An 11,121-nucleotide genomic window follows, 5' to 3' on the forward strand; every position below is an offset into this window, starting at 1 on the left:
ATTCCATCATGACAGTTCTACTGGACACCTTGGTATAGACTTTAAATACACTGCTATTTTATGGAAGGCTACATGAACTATTAAAATTACAATGTGACCGATACTGAGTCACTTCTAAAGTATAAGGGAGGACCCAGAATCATGGAAGGATTCATTCATTTAGCAAATACTTACCAAGTACCAACAACATGCAGGGTGAAAGTATGTAAGACTCAAGATTTAATGACGGTTTAGGGATTAAGAAATATTAACATGGCATTTTAGTTGTTTTCTGTCTTTGCTGACTCATAAAACCAGGGGAAACCATAGATTTAAAGCAAGAAACAATTCTCGATCATTTTCAGGAACAGCCCGAGACCCAGTACTTGTAAGCAGGCTCCACTGACTCCTGGCCCCCAACCCTGGGTGTGTTCCTTTCACTCCTTTCTTCTCTGCTGGCGTGCCCATTGTGGCCTCCCCTTCCTGGAGGTGAGAGGAAGTGTCAGCCCTCTCCACCCTCCCCGATGCCTTGGAATTATTTTACCCTTTGCATTCAAATATAGCTCTTCTCCAGAATGGGCTTGTACTCTCAGAGGGAACCATTAGAACATCAGACACCTAGTGAATCTGATCAGAATCAGTGCTGGTTAGATATGAGTAGGAGTATGTTATAATAATATACTTCCTTGCTTCCCATGGCATTATAGCAAGGGGTTTCTTCTTTTTTTCCTTTTCTATCTTTCTTTCTTTTCTTTTTTTTTTTTTTTTTTTTTTTTTTTTTTGAGACGAAGTCTCCCTTTAGTTCTTCAGGCTGGAGTGCAGTGGCGTGATCTCAGCTCACTGCAACCTCCGCCTCCCTGGTTCAAGCCATTCTCCTGCCTCAGCCTCCTGAGGAGCTGGGATTACAGGCGCCTGCCACCATGCCCAGATAATTTTTGCATTTTTAGCAGAGATGGGGTTTCACCATGTTGGCCAGGCTGGTCTCAAACTCCTGACCTCAGATAATCCACCCACCTCAGCTTCCCAAAGTGCTGGGATTACAGGAGTGAGCCATCACACTCAGCCTACATAGCAAGGGCTTTCTTAAAGCTACACTTTTTTTTCCTTTTTGTGGAGAATGGGGTCTCACTATATTGCCCAGGCAGGTCTCGAACTCCTGGGCTCAAGCTATCCTCCCACCTCTGCCTCCTAAGAGCTGGGATTACAAGCGTGAGCCACAGTGCCTGGCAAAGCTACACTTAAAATGATAAAATTTTATTCCAATCATAAAATTTCTGATGCCATAACCAGTCACTTGGGAAAGTATTTGGAAGTGTTACAAATCACCACTAATGGCTAACCACTTTAAAAAAAAAAAAAAGGTACGAATTATTCTTTCATTTTAAAGACACATACATAGTGGAGTAGGGTGGCTGTAGACATTCTGTCCCTCAAATATAAGGTAAACATCCCCAAGTAGTTTGGGAACCGATGTTGTAAGATAAATAAAATTTTTGTGATGCTTTCCCAGCTCAGTAATTGAAGGATTCTGAGTGTAACTTTTTGAGCAGTAAGCAACAAATTGTCCAGCAACTGATGGTTAAGGCACTTTCTCAATAGAAGTATGCAGTAGAAAGAGCATGAGACCTGAGGTTAGAAGACCTGTTTTGAATCTTGTCTTTGACACACACAGTTTAAATTTCTTTGGTTATTACTGAATTTTGGGAGCCTCACTTTCCTCTATAAAGATAGATTTCTGGCCAGGCAAGGTGGCTCACGCTTGTAATCCCAGCACTTTGGGAGGCTGAGGTGGATGGATCACAAAGTCAGAAGATGGAGACCATCCTGGCTAGTCCGGTGAAACCCTGTATCTACTAAAAATGCAAAAAATTAGACGGGCGTGGTGGCATGCATCTGTAGTCCCAGCTACTCCAGACGCTGAGGCAGGAGAATCACTTGAACCCGGGAGACGGAGGTTGCAGTGAGCCAAAATCATGCCACTGCACTCCAACCTGGTGACAGAGCAAGACTCCGTTGCAAAAAAAAAACAAAAAAACATAGATCTCTAAAATGGACACAACAAAAAAAATCTACTTCACTGGTTGTGAGAGATACCAGTGAAGAATAACTGTGGCTGGGCACAGTGGCTCACACCTGTAATTCCAGCACTTTGGGAGGCCGAGGCAGGTGGATCACCTGAGGTCAGGAGTTCATGACGAGCCTGGCCAATGTGGTGAAACACTGTCTCTACTAAAAATACAAAAATTAGCTGGGCATGGTGGTGCGCGCCTCTAATCCCAGCTACTCAGGAGGCTGACGCAGGAGAATCACTTGAACCCAGCAGGTGGAGGTTGCAGAGAGCTGAGATCGCACCACTGCACTCCAACCTGGGCAACAAGAGTGAAACTCTGTCTTAAAAAAGAAGAGGAGGGGGAGGGGGAGGGGGAAGGGGGAGAAGAATTGTGACTACAGTATCATTATTCTCCTCAAATTTACCTACTATGTCTCCCCTTGCCACTCCCATCTCAGCTGTGAAGCTTTGTAGAACCAATAGTCAGTCACATGTATTTATTGCCAGTTATGCTCTGGACTTGGTTCCAACTTCTCTATATGCGTTACCTCATGTCATTCTTACAGAATCCTGGGAAGCATTAGCAATTAATACCCTACTCCCATTTTGCAGATGAAAACTGAGGTTTGAGGTAGTTTAACACATTGGCCCACCTTTCAGACTGAAACCCAAGGCTGGCTGCCTCCAACGCTAACACTCCTGTCTGCGATAGTGCGTAGCTCCTCATTGCCTGCTCCGCATTTGCACACTTCAGGAACCACCACACTTTTACGCTAAAGGCCAGCAAGCTTGTGCTTTAAGAATTGGCCTAGGAGGGGATCAAAAAACTATCAAATAATAGCTGCAGGAAAATGCTCTCTTGCTGCAGCTATGAATGTGGATAAATGATTTTGTGAAAGTAGGTCCTTTAATCAGAATGAGCATCAGTGATTGTGTTTACAAATACATACATAAAATATATCCATTATTTGTTTGGATTACGTATTTTCATATATATATGCATACTCTTAGATGCATCGATTTTCGATTCAAAAATTGTAGTCTGGCTTTTAACTTGTTTAGGCTGAACAGCAGAAAAATACACACCAGTGATTCTCAATGAACTCTGACAAGGATGATGTCACATGATTGCGTGGTCAGCATTTCCGTTCAGACCTTGCTCTTCTCTCTCTGGGTCTGGAACCACTAGTGTTTTGTTATTTTTCCTCTCTCCAATTCTCCTTTCTCTTGCTTTACAAATGACAACCAGTAATTTTACCCTTGGAATATTTCCTCTATCTATACTTTTTTATGATTAAATCTCATCCCTTCTCCTGGCAGACGTTTTTAGTCACAAAAGCTGATCTAATGTAGAAACTTTAATGAAGTGTGGTGATATATTCCCAACATCCATTCCCTAACAGATCATTATCTAAACCCGTCAGGGTAGTTCTAGATTTCTTGTCATGGGCATGTTGATCAAGGGTAGTCGGTGAGATAGAGGAAGTTTCTTGGAGGCTTCTGGAAAAAAAAAAACTGCCCTCCCTCCGAAGAAAGTACCACAAGAGAGATTGATTATCGGGAAAGAAGTTTTTAGATACAAAATGATTCAGTCTTGCAGACTCTTGTTCTATCATAATGGCAGACAAAAATAGGGACGTCACGGCTGGGACTACGACAGTTATCCTGATTAGTGAGGAGGAGACCGAAACCGAGGAAGGCGGATCAAGGTCCTTGGTGACACTGTGTGAACCATGCTAACCAAAGATCCTTTTTTTTTTTTTTTTTTTTTTTTGATGGGAGAACATAAGTTTCCCTATTATTTAATCTGAGTATGTTGGGATTAGCATTACTTGCAGTTGACATCATCTGTTTCAACTAAGCAACCCGTTTTAAAATATCCTGGGAATTATAGCTGGGGATAGTGGCTCAGGCCTTTAATCCCAGCACTTCGGGAGGCTGAGGCGGGTGGATCGTGAGGTCAAGAGATCGAGACCATCCTGGCCAACATGGTGAAACCCTGTCTCTACTGAAAATACAAAAAATTGGCCGGGCGTGGTGGTGCGTGCCTGTAGTCCCAGCTACTCGGGAGACTGAGGCAGGAGAATTGCTTGAAACTGGAAAACGGAAGTTGCTATGAGCCGGGATCGTGCCACTGCACTCCAGCCTGGCGACAGAGCTAGACTCTGTCTCAAAACAACAACAACAACAACAACAACAACAACAACAACAACAAAAAACCATGGGAATTATTTTAAAGAAAAAATAAATCGTTATACTTCAGCTCATTGGCCAACAGAAATTGGGCCCAACTCCAGTGATAAGATTGAAGGATTCTGGAAGCTTTCTCTTCATGGTGAGTTTACTAACCTGCTTAGGCTGTCATAACAGAATGCCATCGGATGGGTGGCTTAAAGAACACAAATGTATTTTCTCATGTTTCTGAGGTCTAGGAACCAAGATCAAGGTGCCCATAGTGTCATTTCTGGTGTGACCTCTTTTCTGCTTTGTAGGTGACATGTTGTCTCTATACCCTACATGGCCTTGCTCCGTGCATGCAGAGAGAGCAAGCTCGGGTGTCTTCCTTAGGAGGATACCAGTCCTATTGGATTAGGGCCCTGCCTTATGACCTCACTTAACCTCAATTGCCTTCTTAGAGGCCCTGTTTCCAAATGCAGTCGCACTGAGGGTCAGGGCTTCAACATGTGAATTGGGAGACGGAAGAAAGAAACAGTCCATAGCAGTGAGAAAGAGGTTTTTAGATGCAAAATTCTTCAGTCCTGCAGACTATTGCTCCATCATCATGGCAGACAGAAACGAACATGACCTTTTATTTGTTCAGCCAAAAGACTTTCCTCCACTCCTGCTGCTCTTTCCTTAAGTAGCCAAAACCTTTCTAGTATGTTTTCCAATGTTTTTATACTCCCAGAATAACTTTTAGACTCTACAGTGAATATTAACCAAATCCAGATATCCAATACTTACCAGAGGGCAAACTAGCCGGCTGGAAGCACCCACTGTCCTCAATTCTATGAACATTTGGAATTTGAATTTCTTCGTACCTCTAACTGTCAATATCAAATTCCAAGCCAAAAAGCGAAGTCAGCTTGTATTTGGTGATACGATCCACTCGATTGACACTTTGTCCTTTATTTGAAATAGAACCATTTGAAACAAATAAGACTTGTGTTAAGGATAGGATTCTTTAAGTGGGCTTGGTCACTTTGCATGTTGAAGAAGGAACATGGTTGGCCCCCACCTTCACCCCATCCTTTTCTATGCAACGATTTGTGAAATATTTCCTCTTCTGTGTGGATAGGTGTGTGAAAGACCAAGAACAAGTAGCAACATTTCCCTTATGTTTTTCCCTCTGCTGAACATTTGTTCCAAAATAGACTGAAAATGGGAAGGCAGGCTCCGTTCAGTCCTACAGAGACAGCGGCAGGGCGCTGCAGCTGCGTCTTGCGGTGGGGAGAGAGATGAAGCTCAACTCCAAACACAGCCAGAACTGGGGACTTACGGCCAGGAACGAAGTGGGGAGGGTCCGTGGATGAAAAACAATTACGACGATGCATCAGGAGTCAGGGGGTTCCACTTAAAGTGGCTCACAGGATTCTTGCTGCAGGCGAGCGGTGCAGACGCCAAGGTCACAGCCTGGGGGGCTTGGAGGAGCCCACTAAACTCAGGCTCAGGAGAAAGTCTTTGTCAGTGGCAAGCTCCTTCTGTTTTTTTTTTCCACTCTCTTATTATTAGTTTGTCCTGAAAAGGCAGTGAAAGGAGAGGGACACTCGTTATCCATCGAGCTTCTGAGACCTTCTGAATCTTCGCTGTAACGTTTGCAGCTTAACTTTATCCGTCTGTGTCCCCGGTTTATTAGAAAGCCAAATTGTTTGAAGGGGTTGGGGTGGTACCTAGGTGGGGTCAAGGCAGAGTGCTGTGGAGAAAAGGAGTGAAAAGTCAGAGGAGTGAGGTTAGGCTTCTGCCAGTAACATTTACGGGCTGTGTAAACTCTGCCAATTTCTTGGCTTCTTAAGTGGCAATGGGACTAGCTGAAATGCAATTAGCCGAGACGCTAAGCCGAGCCTCAGCGGCCTTAAGTCCTGATCCTCACACTTCAGCGTCACCTCCCACATCTCTCATCCACCCCGGTCTGTGTAACAGAGAAATACGGAAAGGACAAATGTCACTTCTGAGATGAGGTTTTTGTCTAAGTCCATTTCGTGCTGCTGTCATAGAGTGCCGCACACTGGGTAATTTACAATGAACAGAAATTGATTGGCTCACCCTCTCGGAGGTTGGGAAGTCCAAGACTGAGGGGCCAGCATCTGGCAAGGGCCTTCTTTTCATCAGCATTTTAGGGTGGAAGGTGAGAGGGTGAGAGAAGGCAAGAGAGACCAAGGGGAGACTGAACTTGTGTTTTTGTAAGGAACCCACTCCCTCCTTAATAGCATTAATCTGTTCATGAGGGTGATGCCCCCATGGCCAAATGCCTCTCCCTAGGCCCCACCTCCTACACTACCAAACTGGGGATCATGTTTTCAACACCTGAGCTTTGAGGGGCACATTCAAGCCATAGCAATTATAGAAGACACTGAGGTCTCTGCTCGCTCTCTTTCTCATTGTCTCTGGTTACTCACTGTGGGGAAAGCCAGAAGCCCACATGATGAGGAAGGGAAGCCTTCTTCTAACAGCCACATGTGTGAGCCAGAAAGTGGGTCCCCAGCGCTAGCTGTACCTTCAGATGACTGCAGCCCCAACAGACATTTTTACTTGCACCCTCACGAGGGACCCTGAGCCACATCACCTAGCCGACCTTGCCCAGACCCCTGACCATCAGAAATGATGTGAGTTAACATGTTTGTTGTTGACATTGCTAAGTTTTGAGGGAATCTGCTACTCAGCAATTGATAAAGAAAATTGGAATAAATTATTATTGGCTATTAATAAACTATCATTGGCTTTCTACCAATGATGTTATGAGGATGAGAAAACACTTGGTAAACCATTGAGGACTACCACGAATGTTCGGACCCTGTGCATGGACTGGAAGGAAATACATAGAATAGTCCTATCCAAAGACCCTATGCGATGATGGGAATGTTCCATCTCTGCTGGCCTGCATGGCCCTGCTGAGTACCTGACATGTGACTAGTGCAAAACAAGAACCTGAATTTCTAATTTTTAATTTTAGTTCATTTACATTTAAATAGTTATTATGTAGCTAACGCCTACCCTTTCGGACAGAGCGTGTCTAGAGACTTTCTAAGCCGACAAATGATTTGCGAAATCTGGTCAGTGAAAATACAGTGCGTACAGCTGTGGGCATGTGTTCTCCTCCCATTGTGACTTTTCTTAAGGAAGACTTGTGTTATTTATGAGGTCCAGAAGGGATGGATTGACTTACATTGAACAATTGTTTCCTTCCTTGTTAAAAAAGAACAATGCATTTTGTAGAACTGGGTTTTCTAAGACCTCAGCTTTCTCTTTGTGTGTATATGTTCCATTTATCAGACAGGAAATTATGGACCCAATGGACTGTCTCACCTAACTGGGTAATTTGCATGATTAATTGAAGAGGCATGCATTGCAGCCGTGCCCACAGTTTCCTCAACCACACCGGGCATTCTGATTCATCCTCCTGGTGGATGAGAGAGATTTAAAACCCGAGGGCTTATTGGCAACACTCTATTCAATGATGTCATGTGGTAAATATGCAACACAAAATACAGTGAACGGCTCTAAGTCACCTGTGATTATAGTTAAACTTGGCTAGAGATAGACTTCAGTATCTGCAACATGATATTAGGTCTTATAAGACAGCATGTATTTCATTCAGTAAGCAGAGTAGAGAGGTTGATCTAGCTTTGCTTATTCTTTCTTTTTTGTTGTTTTTTTCTGAGACAGAGTTGCTCTGTCACCCAGGAGGCTGGAGTGCGGTGCTGCGATCTCGGTTCACTGCAACCTCTGCCTCCCAGGTTCAAGCGATTCTCCTGCATCAGCCTCCCAAGTAGCTGGGATTACAGGCGCCCACCACCATGCTGGGCTAATTTTTGTATTTTTATAGAGACAGGGTTTCACCATGTTGGCCAGACTGGTCTCGAATTCCTGACCTCAGGTGATCCGCCCCCTCGGCCTCCCAAAGTGCTGGGATTACAATGATCTATGTTGAACTGTGCTCTGTAATAAAGTTAACGATCACTTCAGTGTTGAGGGCATCCCACCCCTCAGTCAGGTCAAGCCGTGGCTCTATTCTCAAGCTTGCAGTCACATTACTACAGGGTAACTACAGCAGCTCCAGACATTCATCAAGGCATGATGAGAGCACAGGCGATCTCCATTCAGGTAAAAAAGAAAAACTGCATCATTACTGTACACGATAAACAAAAACATTTTCATGATGAATTAAAGATGAAAGCTGTAAGGCCAATTGCCAAATGATTTAGAAGAAAATGTAAGAAAATAATATATTTGGGACTATGGAAGGGTTTACTATGTAAAACACAAAATGTTTTTAAAATGAAGGAAAAGATTGACAAATTACATAAAAATTGAGAACTTCTGTTTATCAAAAGACACCATTAAACTGTGAAAATATAAAGACTGGGAGAATATTCATTTATTAAGTATGATGGATTCTAAGGTGACTATCTGTCATATAAAGAAAGACTAAATAGAAAAATGGATCCTGTGCCAGGTAAAACCTTTTGCTCAGGACCAGGTAGCAGCAAAAGAAACAAAAAGAAAAGATAAAGGAAAGTAGGGCCGGGCGCGGTGGCTCACGCCTGTAATCCTAACACTGCGGAAGGCTGCGGTGGGCAGATCACCTGAGGTCAGGAGTTCAGGACCAGCCCAGATGATATGGTGAAACCCCATCTCTACTAAAAATACAAAAATTAGCTGAGCATGGTGCCAGGTGCCTGTAATCCCAGCTACTCCAGAGGCCGAGGAAGGAGATTTGCTTGAACCCAGGAGGCAGAGATTGCAGTGAGCCACCATCATGCCACTGTACTCCAGCCTGGGTGACATAGAGCAAGACTCTATTTCAAAAAAAGAAAAACAGGCAAAGATTGGATAGAAAAATGGAAAAATTCATGAACCTATATTTCAGGAAGAGAAAATATGTATAGGAATTGTACCTGCAGTGGGTTGAATGTTGACCACCAAAAGCAGAGGGGACATGTCCTGATCCCCAGAACCAGTGAATCCTTTTGTGGGAACAGGGGCTTTTTGGATGTAATTAAATTAAGAATCTTGAAAGGAGATCATCCTGGATTATTTGGGTGGATCCTAAATCCAATGACGAGCATCCTTACAAGAGTCATCCAGGGGAGAGACACAAGGAGGAGAAGGCCACGGGCAGGCAGAGGCAGAGACTGAGGTATGCAGCCACAGCCCAGGAGCGCCTGGGCCAGCAGGAGCTGGAGGTGCAGGCAAGGAGTCTTCTGAGAGCTGCCAGAGGAAGCACACCCCTGCCAGCACCTTGATTTTGGATTCTTTGCCTCCGGAACTGTGAGAGAATACATTTGTGTTATTTTAAGCCACCCAGCTTGTGGTAATTTGTTATGGCAGCCCTGAGAAACTACTACAGTGTGTAGGAAGAAATGATTCCTTTTTGAGACAGGGTCTCACTCTGTCACCCAGGCTGGCGTGGAATGGCCCAATCACTGCTCACTTACAGCCTCCAGCTCCCCAGACTCAAGCGATCCTTATGCCTCAGACTCTGAGTAGCTGGGACTACACGTGCCCGCCACCACACCTGGTTAATTCTTATATTTTTTGTAGAGATGGCGTTTTACTATGTTGCCCAGGCTGGTTTCACATGCCTCAGCTCAAGCAACCCACCTACCTCAGCCTCCCAAAGTGCTGAGATTACAGGTGTGAGCCACCAAGTCTGGCTGAGATAATTAATTTCACTAGGTGTTAGAGAAATGTAATATCCTTTTACACAAAGTATATTGGCCAAAAATCAAGATGTCTGATCCTATCACAGGTGGTGAGGGTATGGGTTAACAGGAACTCATACAATACTGGTAAGACTGGAAACTGGTGAAACTACTTTGGAAAACAATTTGATATTACCTTATAAAGATGGATCTGCATGTATTTTATCATGTAGCAATTCTGCTACTAGTTTTAGGAGACCCAAGAGGAACTCTAAAACATGAACACCAGAAAATACCTATAAGAAAATTCCCAGCAGCACTGTTTGTAATAACAAAAACTGGAAAACACTCAAGTATCTAGCAACAGAATGAATAATTTACACCATATTCCCATTACGAAATTTACACAGGGGAAATGAATGTACTGTTGTTACGTGTAATAATATGAATAATTCTTAGAAATATGATGGAGTGGAAAATACAAATTCCAGAAAATGTGCTCAAAACCAGCAAAACTAAACAATATGTTGCTTAGGGAAATATACAGAAGAGATAACATATTCACTTTTTAAAAGGATGAGGAGAGATACTCAGGAAGGGGGTATATTCTAGTCCTGAGATGGGGAATGGGTTTCTAGTAGTTGGTATTTATTTTGTACATTACTTAAAAATATTTTATATAAGTTATTGGAAATATTTATCACTATTAAAATATCTAACATCAAAATAAAACAAGGCCAGATGCAGAGACTCATGCCTGTAATCCCAGCAATTTGGGAGGCCAAGGCAGATGGATTACCTCAGATCAAGAGTTCAAGACCAGGCTGACCAACATGGTGAAACCCTGTGTCTACTAAAAATACAAAAAAATTAGCCAGTCGTGGTGGCGGACCCCTGTATTCCCAGCTACCTGGGAGGGTGAGGCAGGACGATCGCTTGAACCCAGGAGGTGGAGGTTTCGGTGGGCTGAGGTCACATCACTGCCCTCCAGCCTGGGCAACAGAGCAAGACTCTGTCTCAAAACAAAAACAGAAACAAAAGGAAAATTCCGGAAAATTGGACAGTCACAGAGAAACCATCTGTAACCAGAAAGCTATCCGTGTGTCAGTTTAACACGCTTTTGACGAGTATTTGAAGAAACAGTGACAAGAATGGATAGAATCTCAAGCATAGAAATGGAAGGGAGACTGCTCTGCAAGTGTATGGAAGTGAGAATGGCTGTTACAGTGG

This window comes from Saimiri boliviensis, chromosome 3 (genome assembly GCF_048565385.1).
Source record: "Saimiri boliviensis isolate mSaiBol1 chromosome 3, mSaiBol1.pri, whole genome shotgun sequence".
Classification (NCBI taxonomy): domain Eukaryota; kingdom Metazoa; phylum Chordata; class Mammalia; order Primates; family Cebidae; genus Saimiri; species Saimiri boliviensis.